General features: G+C 45.5%; 1 long non-coding RNA gene across 1 annotated transcript; it reads right to left on the bottom strand.

The window, feature by feature from the left end:
• Positions 1-3439: 3439 nt before the first annotated feature.
• LOC147343170 (uncharacterized) lies at positions 3440-15431 on the bottom strand. Its single transcript, XR_015157165.1, has 2 exons — positions 9795-15431; positions 3440-8924 (listed from the first exon to the last, which is right to left on the bottom strand). It is a non-coding gene; the product is annotated as an uncharacterized LOC147343170 (long non-coding RNA).
• Between the last annotated feature and the right edge of the window lie 3444 nt (positions 15432-18875).

Below are 18875 nucleotides of genomic sequence, written 5' to 3' on the forward strand. Positions count from 1 at the left end.
TATGTATCTTTTCAACTTAGAGTTCTCTGGTCTAATTTTTAAAAATCTTTCCCTGCGCTATGGTCAGAAATTTTGAAGTTTTCTTTTGACATTAAATCTGAAATGTAACTAGAGTTCATTTCTATGCATTGTGTGGCTTAAGGATCGAATGTCTTTTATCTTCATATACCTACTTTTTTCCCTAAAGCAGAGGACATTTTCAAGATAATGGGAAATGTGAATGTTAAGAAAAAGGAAAAAAACAAGCAAACAGGACTGGATTCCAGGAGGTTAAGAAACAACTAGTCCTCAGAGTTTATTAAGATGAAGCCCTGCAGTCCAAGTGGTAATCATGGGCATTTACTCTGCTCCCCTGTCCCTTTGAAATGTATCCTTTTTGGTTTAATTCAGCCTCTATACTTGAGACAGGCTTGGGACCTGGGACCCTTTGCTGTCCTGCTGCAAAGCTCGCAACTAGACACACCTCTCCTGGAGCAACAAAATACAAAGAAACTATATAGGACTAAAAATAACTGCGGGGGCAAATTTTGGACCCAAAAGATACAAAGAGACTAAAAACCCAACTGCCACTTTTGAGAAGCCTGGAGCAAAAACAGGGTGTTGGGAGCAAAAGCAGGGTACTGCACATGCCCCCTGCACACACCACTACCTAAGGCGTAGGCAAACCACCTAAGCCTTCCCTCCTGCCTGGCCACTGGACACACCCCCAGCTTCACCCCATATAAGGAACAAGTGTGTCCCTCCTTGGGGAGTCAGCAAGCAAGGGATTCTGTTGCTTGTTCTCGCTCCCCTCTGCTGCAGCAGGGACCCCAATACAGCCTTGCCTGAATTTCTAGTCTAGCCTGCAGTCAATTTCTATTGATTGGGGAAGGCCAAGAACCCTGGTGGGTAACATACTGACCGACTGAGTCCCTGAGCTCAGTTGGGTCATGGTGATAAGGAAGAGCACTTACATAAAAGCTATACTATTAATTTGTTCACTTACCTTAAAAATACCTAAAAATACCTTAAAAATACCTATTGATATACAAAAATGAAGAAGTGATATTTCCCATCCTCAAGGAGCTCATCTGGATGAAAACGCAGTGCGATCTTCAGTATGGTTTCATGAATGGACGTGAATGCCTAACATTCATTAAACCATAACAGTTAACAAAGTACAGTCGTCCTTTGGTATCCATGAAAGAGTGGCTTCAGGACCTCTTGTGGGTACCCAAATCAAGGGGGCTCAAGTTCCATTGTGGGTCCACCTGTAAGGACAGATCTCACATCTGCAGATACAGAGAATCAGCTGTACTCTATACATACAGGTAGTAGTCCATGAGTATTTATGACTCCCTTTTATACATGTAATTGAGATTCACAGAGGCTCAGGCACTTGGAGAGAATACAGCTAGTTAGCCCAGGGCCTGAAGTAGAATCTAAAATTTTCTGTTAATCTGGTGTATTTCATCTATCCATCTCTTAACCTCAATTTTCTAATGCCACTTATTACACATCTGCCAATCTGCTGATGATCTGGATAGGTAGAGTGGATGATAGGAAGAGTATTGGGGAAGATCTGAGGCTACCTGCCTTCAGCCAGTTCCCAAGCTCTTTTCCAGCCAATTGCCTAACATCAAGCAAGTTACTTCACCTCTTTGCAATGCAGTTTCTGTATCTATAAAATGAGGGGTTTGGACTAAATGCTTTTTCAAGTGTGTCTTGATTCTAATATGATATCCTACTAACTTGATTTTCAAAGTATAGTCTCATTTAATAGTCTTATTCACTAAGAGGTAATTGACTTCACATGTGTGCAAGTTCTATTGGCACAAATTCCTCACTAAACCTCAACCTTTCCTGAGACCTAAGTGGTCCAAGAAAGGGGAATAATAAAACTAATTTTGCAGGACTGTTGTGATAATTAAATGGGCTACATGTGGACATCAGTGAGGAAATGTTGAAATTTTTTATTAAAGTATAGCTGATATAGAATGTTGTGTTAATTTCTGCTCTATAGCAAACTGGTTCAGTTTTACATATATACACACATATACATTCTTTTTCATTATGATTTATTGTAAGATATTGAATAATACAGTTCCCTGTGCTGTACAGTAGGACCTTGTTGTTTATCCATCCTGTATATAATAGTTTACATCTGTTAAGCCCAAACCCCAAATCCATCCCTCCCCCCCACCCCCAATCCCCATGGCAACCGCAAGTCTGTCCTCTGTGTCTATTAAGTCTCCAGACATATGCCCAGGAGTTGTTACAAAGCAAAAGTGAGCATACATCTGCTGGAAACTTTTTCATTCTCATTTGTACAATCCAGGAATCTCAAAATACTTTGGGAGTGTTAGGTCATCGGCAGGCCTGTTTCACTTTGTTACTCACTCACAGTTCGTCTGCATTCGCTCTGAGTCTTTGCAGGGTGTCTCACCCATACCTGCAGTCCAACAGTGAGTGACTCAGCCTGTTGAATAACCCCCTTTCCCCCAGTATGACATGTCAACTTTATTTCATTGCTGTGGCATGTCTCTTGCCCTGTGGCTGATAAACAAGGCAACCCAGTCAGGAAACCAAAGCAAATTCCCTCCTTCTGAGTCAAGACTGGAGGTCTGCCAATCTAGACCTAGGGGACAAGCTCTTACACCTTGCTTATTGTCTAAAGACATTGTTCAAAAAAATAAATAAATAAAGGCGTTGTTCTTCTCTTTCTCAAGCTCGCTCTACACCCCTTACCCCTAGCCATCCCCCCAAAAGAGGCCATAACCTGGGAGCTATTTTTACCTAAAAAATAAATCCAGGGGCAGGATCTTTCGTGTTGCATTTATCAAAAAAGAGGGGGTTTATGTTATTGACTAATTTAAAATCAAGTATTGGTTTCTGCAAGGGTTTGATGCGTTTGATATTTGTAAAACTGGGTTACACTTTAGGATTCTCAGACTGCAGCACAGCTGGATTGTCTGTGCAGATATGGAAGTCTGTGGTCACGAAGACACCACAATACAATGAATGGGAAAGGCAGCGGTTTGACGTTTCTGGGCCCCATTTTCTTTATCTGGAAATAAGGATTAAAAATAACTCTTTTGTGAGAATTAAGTGAGAATATACATAAAGTGTTAGTTGTTCTGTTGTGTCCAACTCTTTACGATCCCATGAACTGTAGCCCGCCAGGCTCCTCTGTCCATGGAATTCTCCAGGCAAGAACACTGGAGTGGGTAGCCGTTCCCTTCTCCAGGGAATCTTCCCCACCCAGGGATCAAACCCAGGTCTCCTGCATTGCAGGCGGATTCTTTCATGTCTGAGCCACCAGGGAAGCCCAAGCATAAAGCGCATCCAAAAATATACCCTTGATCTAGATGAAGGTGATTCTGCCCACGGACTTTCTGTGTAGCCCTCACAACAATACTGGTTTCTGCCTTAATTGTCCCAAATGACAACACAGAGATTATTATGTTTACCATAAACTCATGTTCTCAAAAGCTTGAATTAGTAAAATATAAATTAGTACCACTATTCCAGAGGCAACTTCTATCAAATTCCAGAGCATTTCTATCAAAAATAAAAATTACAAACAACTTACTAGTCCCACAAAGTACATTGGGTAGGTAAATTATTATAAATCTATAAAGAGGAACACCATCTAGGCAGCCATTAAACATCACGTTGTAGAAAAACATTTATTCTTATGGGAACTATTCATTCTGTGTCACTCTGTGAAATATGAGAACAGTAAAAGAGGATACACTGTTTGATATTTTTTAATAAATAAGAAAGGCACATACACACATGGAAAAAATACTGGAAGGTACCCAGCAAAACATTAATCATAGTTGTCTTCGGTTGGAATCCAAGTGATTTTTGTTGTCTTCCTTTGTGATTTTTCTCTGTTCTACAAGTTGTCTTTTCTGATGATGCTTTATTTCTTTGATTAGAAAAAAATACGGCTATGAAACTAATCTGGTTTTCAAATGAGTGTTATAATTTAATCCATGATCTCCACCTTTAGAATGTTTTAAAATGACTTAGAAAAGAATTTATAAATGTGTGCACAGGAAGAAAACTGAGAAGAAACACATCGAAACATGAACAATATTATCTCTGTGTGATGGTTTATGAGTGATTTTGTTTTTCATCCTGCATTTTTCTGTATTCTCAAAATATCTACAGTCTGTATGTATTACTTTCAGAAGTAGGAAAAATGCTATTAAAATATCTGTTGAATCATTATTATTTATTAAAAGTAATGTTTTCTTGCTGCCTCCTGTGAGAGCAGTGTGGTTGATATAAGCTTTTTTCGTAGCTGAATTTTCTTGCTGTAAATAAACTGGCTCAAAGGAAGCTAGTGATTCTCAGTTTCAGGATGTCTATTTGAACAAAATATTTTTTCTTTTAAAAATCTTTCATTCATAGTTCGGTGTGATTTTAATTTGTATATATCAAGTTATTCAAAGCTCAAGTTATAAGACACCAGAGGGAAGACGGCTGAATAGGAGGAAAGCCTGAAAATCTTACGGGCAACTCTGGCCTCACAGGATTGTCAGCCTGATTCCAGATCAAAGGGGGCTTGGATAAATGCATTAACTTTAGATTTCTTTTTCCCGAGCCTCAGATCCACTGGACGCTTGCCCATCTGGGCTGAGCCCTGTAGGCAGCTGCTTTCGGAGCAAGGGTGTCTTGAGGTCACATCTAAGCAGCTCTCCATGTCTGGTCAAACAACCAGAGTGTGTTTAAACATGAGTGATATTTTCAAGGTCAGTGCTGGGTTTCTAGCAAAAGAAAAAAAATAACTGATATTCAGGATAGAAAACAGGGGTTGGGGGGGAACAAATGAAATTCTAGGTCTGTTATTGAAGCTCTCTGTCCAGCAAATAATTTTAGGGATGTCTAGAAGTGGGTGAATTTGGGACCAGATTACAGTTTCTTCATCTGTGTTTTTCTCTTAAAGGATGAGTTATTTGTATGTTGGAAAACAGCTCTTATTGACAAAGGTGAACAATGTTGACTTCTTAGCATAAATACCATTGCAGAGGAGAAAATGAACAAGGAAGCAAACAGCAGTGCATTTCTTTCTGTTAGTGACATCCCAAGCAGGAGGAGAAGGGGGTGTCAGAGGATGTAATGGTTGGACACCATCACTGACTCAATGGACATGAGTTTGAACAAACTCAGGGAGATGGTGAAGGATAGGGAAGCCTGGCATGCTGCAGTCCATGGGGTCACAAACAGTCTGGCATGACTGAGTGACTGAACAAAACCAAGTCATTCAGTGGCTCAACTAGAAATCTGGGAATTATCCTCTGGGAATTATTTTCTCTCTTGTACCCGCTTCTCCAATTCCAAACCCCCACCTATTGTTTCACCCAACCACCCCTTCTCCAGCTGCCACTGGCATCCTGGCCCTGTCCTGGTGGCCTTCTTGAGGCCCTTGGACCTGTGGGTAGACTCACCCAGGTCCCAGAGTGGTCATCACGGCATGCAAACCTAACTACTTCATTCCCTCTTAAAATTTGCTCCTTCTGGGTCAAAATCCAAGCTCTTCGACCTGGCATTTGGGGGCCTTCTCTCTTTAGCCACCTCTACCCCTCCCAGTTCAAACCTGGGCTTCCTGCCATTTCCCGACCCCCGCAGGGCAAGAGTCCTTCCTTCAAACCACAAACTCAAAGATGAAATTGAGGATTTTAGGACTTCCCTGGTCTCGTCCAGTGGTTAAGAATCTGCCTGCCAATGCAGGTCTGGGACAATCCCATATGCCACAGAGCAACTAAGCCCGTGCAGCGCAACTCCCCGTGCCTGTGTGCCTAGAGCCCATGTGCACAAGAGAAGCCTCCGCAACGAGAAAACCACACACTGCAACCAGAGAGTGGCCCCCGCTCACCGCAGCTAGAGAAAAGCCTGTGCACAGCAACTAAGACCCAGCGCAGCCAAAAATAAATACAGAAATAAGCCATTTTTTAAAACCGAGGATTTTTAAAATGCTGTCAGCAGAGCCTTAAACTCCAAGCACAGGGCCTGTGTGACTACAGTAAATCATCTACGAACCTTGAAGTTGTGAACTTTCAAAGATGCGAACAAGTGTTTGCACGTCCAATCGCATACGTTAGTTCACGTGTCTGACTTACATTGCCATGGGAGTGCAGCCTTTACAAGCGGTCATGCTTCTGTGTACTTCACTGTACAGTACTGTGTAGGGTAGACTGGTACAGTGTCTTCGTGTGAAAAGTACTATAAATCTATTACAATATTGTGCTATAGTACATATACAGTATACTATATACAGCCGATTATGTTAGCTGGGTACCTAGGCTAATGTTGTTGGACTTACGAACATACTGTACTTACAAACGTGTTCTCAGAAAAAAAAACTCCTTTGAGTGTCGGGGACTTACTATGTTCGGGTCACCTGCCCATGAGGCAAGCCCTGCCCCATGGGGTGTTTACACCACAGTTCCCTCGCTCCTGTGGCACTTAGCCTGGAACATCCTGCCCGTTCTCCACTTCCATCACCCTCTCCTCCTCCTCGTTCTTTAGGATTCACTTGGCTTGGGTACCACACCAAGAAATCCCTCCAGACTTTCTTCCTACAACCCAGGACTCCCAAGTCGTGGTGTGTCCTCATCCTCTGAGCTCATTTTAGTCAGTGATTCCCCAAAGATGGGCCTCAACCATCTATGTATGAGCTCCTAGGGTGGTTTTGACAATGAATCTGAACCACAGGGGCAAGGCTTGGGTACCTGCAAAGCTCATAAGCAGTTCAATGTACCCCATACTGAGGTTTGAGGATGAATGCTCCTGGTCTGGTCTCCTTTTCGGGGTCTCTGCTTCCTTAATATCTGGCACAGTGCCTGGCACCCCCATGTGTGCCCTGGCCTCCAGAGGAGCTCCAGAAGTGGGGGAAGTCCTGTTTTCTCTGGTTGGGGGCCCTCCTGGGAGTTGCCAGGCAGGTTGCAGGCCAAGGAGCGTGCAAGGCCCCCACCTGCCAGCATTTCCTCCCGGGTCTCCTTGTTCTTGAATCGAAAGGTGACATCCATCCAGAAACAAGCTAAAAACCCAGGACCCTGCCACTGGCTTGCATCTGGCCCAGAGCAAAAGGCAGCAGTGAACTTGACCATGGCTGAATTTACCCCAGATCTGGTACCGGCATGGGGTATATCGATCACAGAAGCCCAGGGACCTGCACCCAAGGCCTGACAGCCCCCTTCCCGCACTCCCAGCCCTGGGCTCGCAGAGCAGCACCCAGGATGCTATAAAGATGTGGGTGGTGGACCCACTCCAGCCGCAGGCCCCAAACACGGCATTTCTTTGCAGGGAGGGGAAGATGCTACCTTGGGTGGTAGGTGTACAGAAGAAGGGCTGTGCTGTGCTAAATCGCTTCAGTTGTGTCCGACTCTTTGGGACCATATGGACTGTAGCCTGCCAGGCTACTCTGTCCATGGGATTCTCCAGGCAAGAGTACTGGAGTGGGTTGTCATTTCTTTCTCCAGGGGATCTTCCCAACCCAGGGATCAAACTGCATTGGCAGGTGGGTTCTTTACCACTAGGGCTACCTGGGAAGCCCCAGAGGAAGGCAACCAACCTGAAATCTTCTACTGCTGTTCACTCCTGTCTTCTCTGCAAGATGGAGGAGCTGCAGGTACAGCCCAGGGGGCACCTGTATCCTCCATGCTGGGCACACCTTTGGCTCAGCTGGCCACATTCCCAAGACCAGCCCAGGGCCCACCCAGATCAACAAGCCCCCCTCAACAAGCAGACCATCTCCACTCTCAGGGTCTCCCCATTACCCTCACTCATGGAGTCTGGGACACCCCAAGCCCTAGGCTCCCATGGTCCTATTTCAGGCGTATCTACTCCAAGCAGGAAGACTGCCTCACAAAAACTTGGCCCTCTCTCTCCTGTTTTGATTAGATACAGACTGTTTTTGCTTTGTTTAAAAAAATATTTTTGGTTTCTTTTATGGCTGTTGTTTTAAACAGTAGCTCTTTCTAATTAGGAGCATCATCAAATTTGGGTCCATTGCCAGCTAAACTAGGCAAAATTTCGAGGTCTTGAGGAGGCTGTTACAGAAAGGGGAGCCCTGCAGTGGCCACTGCAGAAAGAGGCAAGGTCCCCCGACGGACCACTTAGTAATTGTCTATGATCCAGTTATCCGGTGGCCTGCCTGTGGTTGCCTGAGTAAGCAGAGGTCTCGTGAATCACAAGGTAACTGGGGCCACTTCTCTGTCAAGTGCTTCAGCCACATACAATTTCTCACTATTCCTCTGAAATTTTCCTTTATCATCAACATCATCACCCAGTATCAACAGCTTAAATTCGCCAAATGATTCATATGTGTGAGGCACGGTGTGAATGTTGTCCTTACAGAGTCTCATTATGTCCCGTATCAACCCTGAATATTGCCATTATTGGCCTCATTTATGGATGGGATGATGGAGGCTCACAGGTGCAGGTCACCTGTTCAAGGTCATGCAGATATTAGGATTCAAATGTACATTGCACTGCGGCCATAGTGAACCTTTGCATATATAGTTCCCTCTTGGATCACTTCCTTTATATGGCCTCCCTGGTCAGCAGGAGGGATGCTCAGGATCATCTTTCCTTAGCCCTTCAGAGCAACCACCACGTGCATTCACATTTCTACCTGTTGTTTTTCAGTCGCTCAGTCGTGTCTGACTCTTTGCAACCCCACAGACTGCAGCACACCAGGCTTCCTTGTACTTCACCATCTTCCGGAGCTTGCTCAAACTCAAGTTCATTGAGTCGGTGATGCCATCCAACTATCTCATCCTCTGCCATCCCCTTCTCCTCCCGCCTTCAAGCTTTCCCAGCATCAGGGTCTTTGCCAGTGAGTCAGTTCTTTGAATCAGGTGGCCAAAGTATTGGGGCTTCAGCTTTAGCAATAGTCCTTCCAATGAATTTAGGGTTGATTTCTTGTCTACCTGTGGTATGATTAAAAAAACACATAGATATATTTGGCCTTTGTCCTCATTTCCTGGCACAGAGTTCTTAAAACCTTTGGAATTTCCTCGTGATAGGAGTGTTATTCATAACACTTTGACCACACCTGAGTTTATGCTGATGAGATGGCTCATGGGGGTTCCCAGGGAAACCAAACATGTAGTGAGAGGGTTGGAAATTTCAGCCCCACCCCACCTCAGCATCACCTCCATGGAGGTGAGAGGGGTTGGGGATTGAGTTCAGTCTCCAATGGCCAATGATTTCATCAATCATGCCTACTTAATGAAACCTCCACAAAAATCCCTAAAATCCAGGAGCTTCTGATCTGGAAACCACATTCACGTGCTGGGAGAGTGGTGCATCTCAACCCAACACAGAGGCTCCTGTGCTGGGGACCCTTCCAGACTTTGTCCAGTGTAAATACTTCTTCATTTGACTGTTCATTTCTCTCCTTTACAATAAACAGTAATCATAAGTCTTGACTTCAGTGAGTCCTTGTAGTATATTATAGAACCTGAAGGCAGGTCATGGGAACCACTGAATTTATAGCCAGTTACCCAGAAGAGCAAGTGGGCTGGGGACCCCATTTGCAGCTGTTGCCTGAAGTGGCAGCAGTCTCATGGCACTGAGCCCTTGACCTGGGGTGGAGGTGTGTGTGGGGGTCCTGCGCTAACTCCAGGCAGTTAGTATCAGAACTGGATTGAACTGTAGGACACCCTGTTGGTATCAGAGACTTGAAGAACTGGTTGATTGGTGTTGGACAAACCACAGAACCACTGTGTTGACCCATGAGCTTCTAGACCTGGGGAAGGCCTAGACAGCACAGAGCCTGGCATGTTACAGGTACTCACCACATTTCACCCCTTCATCTGCAACTTCAGGCTCTAAAACCTCCAGATGTAGCTCCCGAAACCTCTCTTTATCTTCAGTTAGTGAAACTGGTGTTCATTGGGTTGGGCTCAGTGAGCTTGGCCTTCAGATGAGAGGTGTTAGTTAAGTGTGAGGACTCAATGACTAAGGTCACATTGACGCTCAGTGACAGAGCAAGGACGGGGCATATCAGCCCTCTTGAGTCAGACATCAACACTTGACCTCACTGTCTTTCAACTTCCCGAAGTTTGCTTCCTTATTCGCCGCCACAACAATTCTGTAGGACCAATGCAAAAATCAAGTCACCATGAAGCTTTAGTACACAATGAAAATGGTTTCCACTCTCTAAACTGGACTTTTCTCCATCAGGCAGGATAGCTGAAGGCAGCATCTCAGCTTTTCCCCACCCATCGAATAGGCCTTTCTGTCTGGAAGCCCCACTCCCTCTGAAGAGGAGAGAGCGGAGGGCAGTTGGGGAAGGAGATGACTCCAGAAAGGCTCCGCTGCTGTCAGCAGCTTCCAATGCAGATGATTCACGGGGCCGGCCCATTCTGCATCACGGAGGCCAACTGGGCATCTGTCATCGGCTTTCTCCTCTCTCTCGGAAACGGCTTCTTCAAAAGGGTCTGCGGCCGCCAGTGGCGAGGCCTGCTTGGAGCCGCTGGGGTGGTTGGAAGGTGGAGAGAGGCGGGGCGGGCCGGGGGGAGGAGGCCTGGAGAGCTGCCGCCCAGTGAGGCCGGTGACAGGAAGAATCCATCAATCTTAAGTGCAGCGCCAAATATGGCGCTGGGGCTCGAGAGGTAATAAACAACATGGTCACACTGCGGGCTCCCAAGGAGAGACATGACAGAGGAGAGCGAGGGGCCGGCCTGACGTCAGCGTGTGCGGTCCGGCTGAGCTGCCCGGCTCACCCCAGGGAGCAGGAATCCCATATTTGTCCTTGCGGAGGCCCCGTGGGCTTTGTTCTTGATGGATGCGCCCGAAGCCAGAAGGGGGAAACTAAGGCCGTGGATCATGTGGAAATGTGTTCTTGGCACTGCCCCTTGGGCCGGTAGGCTTTCCGAAAGTGTGGTGTGGATTGAGCCCCTCTGTCACAGTCTCTGCTTGCTTTTGGCAACTCCATCCACTCACAGCTGGGCTCTTAGTGAGGAGGGAGCAGATGTCATTGTTGGAAATAGCCAGAACTGTTCCGCATGAATGGTGTGAGCACATATTATACAAATTTGAATTTTATTTTATTTTTTACTGTAAACACCTGTTGCTGGGGCTTCCCAGGTGGCGCTAGTGGTAAAGAACCCCCCTTCCATTGTAGGTAGACATAAGAGATGTGGATTCGATCCCTAGGTTGGGAAGATTCTCTGGAGGAGGAAATGGCAACGCACTCCAGTATTCTTGCCTGGAGAATCACATGGACAGAGGAGCCTGGTGGGCTACAGCCCATAGGGTCACAAAGAGTCGGACACGACTGAATCGACTTAGCAGTAGCAAGCAACAGGTGCTAAGTCGCTTCAGTCGTGTCCGACCCTGTGCGACCCCATAGACGGCAGCCCATCAGGCTCCCCCATCCCTGGGATTCTCCAGGCAAGAATACTGGAGTGGGGTGCCATTGCCTTCTCCGACTTGTTGCTTAGCTATTTTATTTTATCTTGTTATTTTTTGCCCTTGGGGATGTGGGATCTTAGTTTTCCAACCAGGGATCGAAACTGTGCCCTCTGCATTGAAAGAGCAATCTTAACTACTAGACTACCAGGGAAGTCCCAAATTTTGAGTTTTAGAGATTTTAGGACAGCTGTTTCTAGGGGGTTGGAGAACCCACAGACACCTAAGGCTGGTCCTGCTGACTAATTCCCCCACATAAAAATCTGAGAGCAGAGCACGGTGTTTCCCCTCCAGGGCCGGATGGTTGGTATGTCTCTAAGGGCTGTGGGGCCGGGGCCACTTCCAGTGGTGTCTTCAAGAATACCTGGCTCCTGCACTGGCTTCATGAAAAAGGGAGACCTCACCCTTTTGCTACGCCTGTGTGTGTTTGGCTTTTGTTTTTAATTTTTATTTTATATTGGAGTATAGCTGACTTACAAGGTTGCGTTAGTTTCCAGTGTACAGCAAAATGAGGCAGTTATATGTATATTTGGGTTTTCTTAACAATGAGATTTACCAGGGGCTTGTGTCTTATATGACTGCCTAGAGGAATAGCTGATGAGGGAGGTAAGATCACATCATGGTAAGAAGTACCCAGGATTTTGAGCCAGAAAGACCTGGTTTTGAATCCCAGCTGTGCCCATCAGCACCTGTGAATCCTTTGAGCATCCAACAAACACACCAAGTTTCCAGGTGTCCATAAAATGGAGTGATCACTCCCTCTTCACAGTTTTCACGAGAAATAGCCTTCCAGAAGGTAGTTCAGTTCAGTCGCTCAGTCGTGTCCGACTCTTTGCTACCCCATGAACCGCAGCACACCAGGCCTCCCTGTCCACCAACTCCAGGAGTTTACTCAAACTCATGTCCATTGAATCGGTGATGCCATCCAACCATCTCATCCTCTGTCGTCTCCTTCTCCTCCTGCCCTCAATCTTTCCCAGCATCAGGGTCTTTTCAAATTCTCAGTAAATTGTAGTTTCTATTGAAATGCATATGGGTTCTTGTAAATTACCTATAGATTGTTCATGGCTAGAAACTCTCCTTCTTCCTGTACATTTTTGTGGTTCAGAGCTCTTTCCAACAAGCTGTGGCTTTAAAAATGCAGATGCCTTCTGCAGAAGAGAAAAAGCTTTCAGAGGAAAGCCAAAGGGCAAACTGTTCTGATTAGCACAACTCTGTCTGCACTCTAATGCCTGCTCTTGCCTGTCACAGAATGCTGAGCAGGAGTCTGGATCAGAACTGTGCAGAAATGTGACTGCGATCCTGCCTGACCATGAGACTGGGGTGCACCACCGTCGTCCTCAGTCTTTCCGCCGGTCATCCTCAGTGAAAATGCACTGAAGGTTTCAGAAGCAGCAGCCTGAGGAGTGGGAGCCAGAGGTGGGGGATGGAGAAGATGCAGCTCCTGAGCTGCCCCGGAGGTGGCAAGCTTTCCATGCTGCTGATGGCAATGTGGCCAGCATACTGGATGCACTAAGGGACGGTCACCATATGCCTTTCGTGCCCTCATGTTGATTGGACCCATTCCTGTTGGCTCTCCAAGATCACTGTCTAAATGGAGAAAATTAGGAGATCCACCAGAGAAGGCAATGGCAACCCACTCCAGCACTCTTGCCTGGAAAATCCCATGGATGGAGGAGCCTGGTAGGCTGCAGTCCATGGGGTCGCTAAGAGTCAGACACGACTGAGCGACTTCACTTTCACTTTTCACTTTCATGCATCGGAGAAGGAAATTGAACCCACTCCAGTGTTCTTGCCTTGAGAATCCCAGGGACGGGGGAGCCTGGTGGGCTGCCGTCTATGGGGTCACACAGGGTTGGACACGACTGAAGCGACTTAGCAGCAGCAGCAGCAGGAGATCCACAGGCATTTGCTTCATATTGTCCAGGATGGAAAATTCTTATCCTTTGTCCCAGAAGAAAAATATCTCAGAGGCCATCAGATATTAAGTCTTAAACGTCATGGAGAGATAATGTCCCAGAGCCATATGAGCTCTGATGGACCAAAACAGGGAGGTAAATGAACTAAAAATGGGACATGAATGAGGACGTCTCAACAGACAGGCAAGCCATTATTAACACAAGAATAGGATTAAACCTAAAGCACGACTTACTAGTTTTAGCTGTGAGTCTGCAATTCATATTTCTCCCACAGTGAAGCTACATTAAGAATAGTAGATTAAATAAATAAAGAATAATGAAAGAGGGTGACGATTGTCATTTATCACCCATAAAGATCCATATTTCCACTCTGTGGCAACAAAATCAGGGATCTAAATATTAACAAGTAGAATACATTATAAACAGTTATATATTATTATTGCTGTAAAGTCATTACAGCAGAAATAAAAACTGTTTTTTATTTTAACTATTAATATTCATCAAATGTTAATGAAAATACCTAACAAATAATTATGAAAAACACATTGCTTAAGTAATAAAGATGAAAGAGATGATCATCGTGGTGAATATATAATCTGCAAAATAAAGAACATGCCATTAATAAGACTTAATTATGTCATTAAATATTTAATTTTACTTTCACTACTAAATTTTGTTTGCATTGCGCATATTTTAAATGTAAAAACTCCTTAATAAGATTTGTCATTTAGTGCAATGTCAAATGCCAGAGCACTGAAGTTTGACTTACTATCCTCATCAAATTGGTCAAACATCATTTTATTTATCATTAAATGAAATGAACGACCTTCTTTGAAATTTACTACATGTTATGCCTTATCCAAAAGGGGTTTAATAATTGATTCTAAGTTATACTAATGGTGGCAAAAAAAATCATTGCTTTCCTTTCACAGTTTTTTTTAAGTGAGTATCTCACAATGCCCCCCATTTCCCACTGTTTGTATAAGATAAGGTAGATCTGATTCTGCCTTAGCTTGCTATAGGATAGGTCTGATACCATTCATAATGAGATCATTCATTTCCTGAGAGTTGATCCCTTCACTTATAATTCCCGCCTCTAGATAAATCCTATTTCACAGGTTTAAGGTCACAGCAAGTTAGTTGGTTTCCGGGTATTGGTGAATATCACTCAAAACTCTTGGGCTCCAAATATCTTGTAGTATTGCTTATACATGGAATCTAAACAAAAAGGGTACACGTGAACTTATTTACAAAATAGAAGTAGAATCACAGGTGTAGAGAACAAACTTATGCTTACCATGGGGGGAGGATGGGGGAGGGATAAATTGGGAGACTGACATATACACACTGCTGCTGCTGCTGCTAAGTCACCTCAGTCGTGTCCGAGTCTGTGCGACCCCACAGACAGCAGCCCACCAGGCTCCCCCGTCCCTGGGACTCTCCAGGCAAGAACACTGGAGTGGGTTGCCATTTCCTTCTCCAATGCATGAAAGTGAAAAGTGAAAGTGAAGTCGCTCAGTCGTGTCCAACTCTTCGAGACCCCATGGACTGCAGCCTACCAGGCTCCTCCGTCCATGGGATTTTCCAGGCAAGAGTACTGGAGTGGGGTGCCATTACTACATATAAAATAGGTAACTTACAAGGGCCTACTGTTTAGCACAGGGAACTCTACTCAATACCCTGTAATAACCTATAGAGGAAGAGAATCTAAAGAGTGGATATAGATAAATGTAAAACTGACTCACTTTGCTATATACTTGAAACTAATGCAACACTGTAAATCAACTATATGCCAATAAAAAACTTTTTAATAAAAATAAACACATACATAAATAAAAGCATTAAAAAAAGAAAAAAAAAAGCAAAAAACTCTCAGCCTCACCTTCGCCCACAGTGAGAACCTCCTCCGTCTCAAGCGCCCTGAGCAAGGCTTGACTAGATCACTCAGTGGACACAGCCAGAGAGGTGCACACAGCACAGAGACTCGGGGACACGGTGTCCATGGCTCAGCAGAGCCAGGAGTGTGCGTCTGTCCCCATTCACATCGGTAGCTGGAAATCAGCTACGAACCATCCATACCAAACACACAAATGAAACAAATCAGGGCTCTGCCTGCCACCCCCACCCCCGGCCCCAGAGAGCCCACTGTTAAACACTGAGCAGCACACCCCTGTGTATATACACAGGGATCAGGACATGACACCCCACTTCTCTCCCACTGCCCCTTCACTACCTGACCCATAGCCCAGCAGGAGGAGCAAAGATGCTCTGCGGTTGCCAGCGGGTCAGGGTACCAAGTGCCCGCCTGGGCTTCAAACATCTCTGTGCAGTAGGACAAATGTTGCTTTCTCCCCCTAGCGTCTGTATCTCCTGACCAGCTCCTACTCCCGGTCCCGCAGCTGAGGCAACAGGGTAGAGGCCCACACCCAGTTTTTCCTTTGCTGCCAGAAGATAAAGAGCTCTCTGTGGGGAGAGAGGAAGGCACCCTCTTGTGCACGTCTCCTGATGGAGTCACTGCCTAGAGAATCTCTCTACCTGGACTCCAGGGCTGAGAAGGAAGCTGGTTGGGGGGGCAAGTGACCAACTGTCCCAGTTAGGACAGGATGAAAGCTTTCTGGGGTGGACGGACATTCAAAGCTAAAACCCAAGATGGTCCCAGGCAGCCCTGGATGGTGGGTCCCCATGGGGCATCTTCTAGCCTTATTCTCTTACCCCATCTCCCCGGGGGTCCAGAAAGGCAGATCCACTAGAAGACAGATATCTGTTTGGAAAGGCCTATTCCTTCTCTGACAGTGACTGGGAAGAATAGGAACAGAGAAGAAACCAGAAGTCCCCAGGAGAATCCACTGTTTCCGTCTTCGGACATAAATGAGGGGTCTGGAGCTCCATCTCTGATCCATTTAGGAGCTCAATTACCTAACCTCCGGAGCTTTGGGGAGGCCTGAGCCTCCAGCCCCTGGGAGAGGCCTATGGAAATATGGACACGGCCCCCTCCCTCCTGACTGCCAGGCCTGGCTCATCGTTATTCATGCCTATCAGGGCTCTCCACATTTCCCAGTCACCAGAAACTCACTCTTCTGGGTTTTCCTTTCCTACTTGGCTGGAAGTGCCTGACTTGCATACGGATGGGGCAGGAGGTGGGGCTGGGGGGCAGCCGGCTGGTGTTTCAGCTTGTGGATGCCAGACGAACAGGCCCATCCTTACCCCCTCGGCCACTCTGGTCTTAACTTCCTTCCCCAGGATGTCCTGACTTTTTTTTAGATGAGAGGTCAGGATAGATGGTCAATTTGCCACTTTCGCAGAAGAAACAATGACCAGAATAGTAATGGGGCGAATCTCCCTGCCTCCTGCTGTAACACGTGTCCTAGAATGGAGCCCCTTTTCTAGCCTCTGCAGGGAGGTAGGGAGTCAGACAGCCTGGGGATTGCTGGTTTAACAGTGGTGCCAGGGGTGCTGCTCACTTCCAAGGGGTTCTGCCCATGAAGAGAGGGCCCAGAATCTGTTTTTTGTCAGATTCTTTTCCATGATAGATTATTATAAGAAACTGTCATTCCCTGTGCTATGCAACATCTATTGTTTATTTTATACATAGTCATGAGTACCTGTCCGTCTCAAACTCCTAATTTATCCCCACCTTGCTTTCCCCTTTGGTAATCATAAGCTTTTTTTTCTATGGACCATCGAAAAAGCAAGAGAGTTCCAGAAAAACATCTATTTCTGCTTTATTGACTGTGTCAAAGCCTTTGACTGTGTGGATCACAATAAACTGTGGAAAATTCTGAAAGAGATAAGAATACCAGACCACCTGACCTGCCTCTTGAGAAATTTGTATGCAGGTCAGGAAGCAACAGTTAGAACTGGACATGGAACAACAGACTTGTTCCAAATAGGAAAAGGAATACGTCAAGGCTGCATATTGTCACCCTGCTTATACGCAGAGTACATCATGAGAAACGCTGGGCTGGAAGAAGCACAAGCTGGAATCAAGATTTCCGGGAGATATATCAATAACCACAGATATGCAGATGACACCATCCTTATGGCAGAAAGTGAAGAAAAACTAAAGAGCCTCTTGGTGAAAGTGAAAGAGGAGAGTGAAAAAGTTGGCTTAAACCTCAATATTCAGAAAACTGAGATCATGGCATCCGGTCCCATCACTTCATGGCGGGGAAACAGTGGAAACTGGTCAGCCACTGGAAACACTGGAAACAGTGTCAGACTTTATTTTTTGGGCTCCAAAGTCACTGCAGATGGTGACTGCAGCCATGAAATTAAAAGACGCTTACTCCTTGGAAGGAAAGTTATGACCAACCTTGACAGCATATTAAAAAGCAATGACATTACTTTGTCAACAAAGGTCTGTCTAGTCAAAGCTATGGTTTTTCCAGTGGTCATGCACGGATGTGAGAGCTGGACTATAAATAAAGCTGAGTGCTGAAAAATTGATGCTTTTGAACTGTGGTGTTGGAGAAGACTCTTGAGAGTCCCTTGGACTGCAAGGAGATCCAACCAGTCCATCCTAAAGGAGATCAGTCCTGGGTTTTCATTGGAAGGACTGATGTTGAAGCTGAAACTCCAATACTTTGACTCATTTGAAAAGACTCTGATGCTGGGAAAGATTGAGGGCAGAAGGGACGACAGAGGATGAGATGGTTGGATGGCATCACTGACTCAATAGACACGAGTCTGGGTGAACTCCAGGAGTTGGTGATGGACAGGAAGGCCTGGCGTGCTGCGGTTCATAGGGTCGCAAAGAGTCGGACACAACTGAGCGACTGAACTGAACTGCATGAGCCTGTTTCCGTCTTGTAGATGAGTCCATGCGTATCATATTTTAGATTCCACATGTAAGTGGCCATGTGATGCTTGTCTTTCTCTGTCTGGTCTACTTCACTTAGCATGATAATCTCTAGGTCCATCCATGTTGCTGCAATGGGCATTATTTCATTCTTTTTTGTAGCTGAATAACATTCCATTGTGTACATGTAGCACATCTTTATCCATTCATCCGTCCATGTACATTTAGGTCGCTTCCATGTCTTGGCTATTGTGACAAAGGACACATTTAAATTACCTTTTCTAAATACCTCACTATGTTGTCCACGACCATCAAAAGAAGGGCTCTTCCTCATTCACTAAGTCTAAGTACTTTTCTGTGCTGGGAAAACACCCAGCTATTAGGTTGAATTGTATCAGTGAAAGAAGGCAGATCCTTGCCGTTAAAGTCCTGCTTCTACTCCAGTGTTTTCCCACCACATGAAGAAAGGCACGATTCTAGTTTCTTCATTCACACGGGCCTTGAGAAGATGAGATACTCAAGGACAGACCAATAGACCAGAGCTGGGCAAGGAACAGGAAGTGAGATACCCCCATGGATGTCTGTTCTATGCTAAACCTGCTGCTGGCTTTACTTTATTTAAGCCTAAAAGCAATTGTGTGACCTAGTGACTGTAGTCAGTAAGTCCCTTCCATACTGATCTTCAAGTTGCAAAATTTCACAGATTCGACCGTGTGTTCCATTCAGGTCGGATGGGTGTGAAACTG

The sequence above is a fragment of the Bos grunniens genome, chromosome 28 (genome assembly GCF_055505025.1).
Source record: "Bos grunniens cultivar Pamir isolate PY7600 chromosome 28, Bosgru_T2T1.0, whole genome shotgun sequence".
Taxonomy (NCBI): Eukaryota; Metazoa; Chordata; class Mammalia; order Artiodactyla; family Bovidae; genus Bos; species Bos grunniens.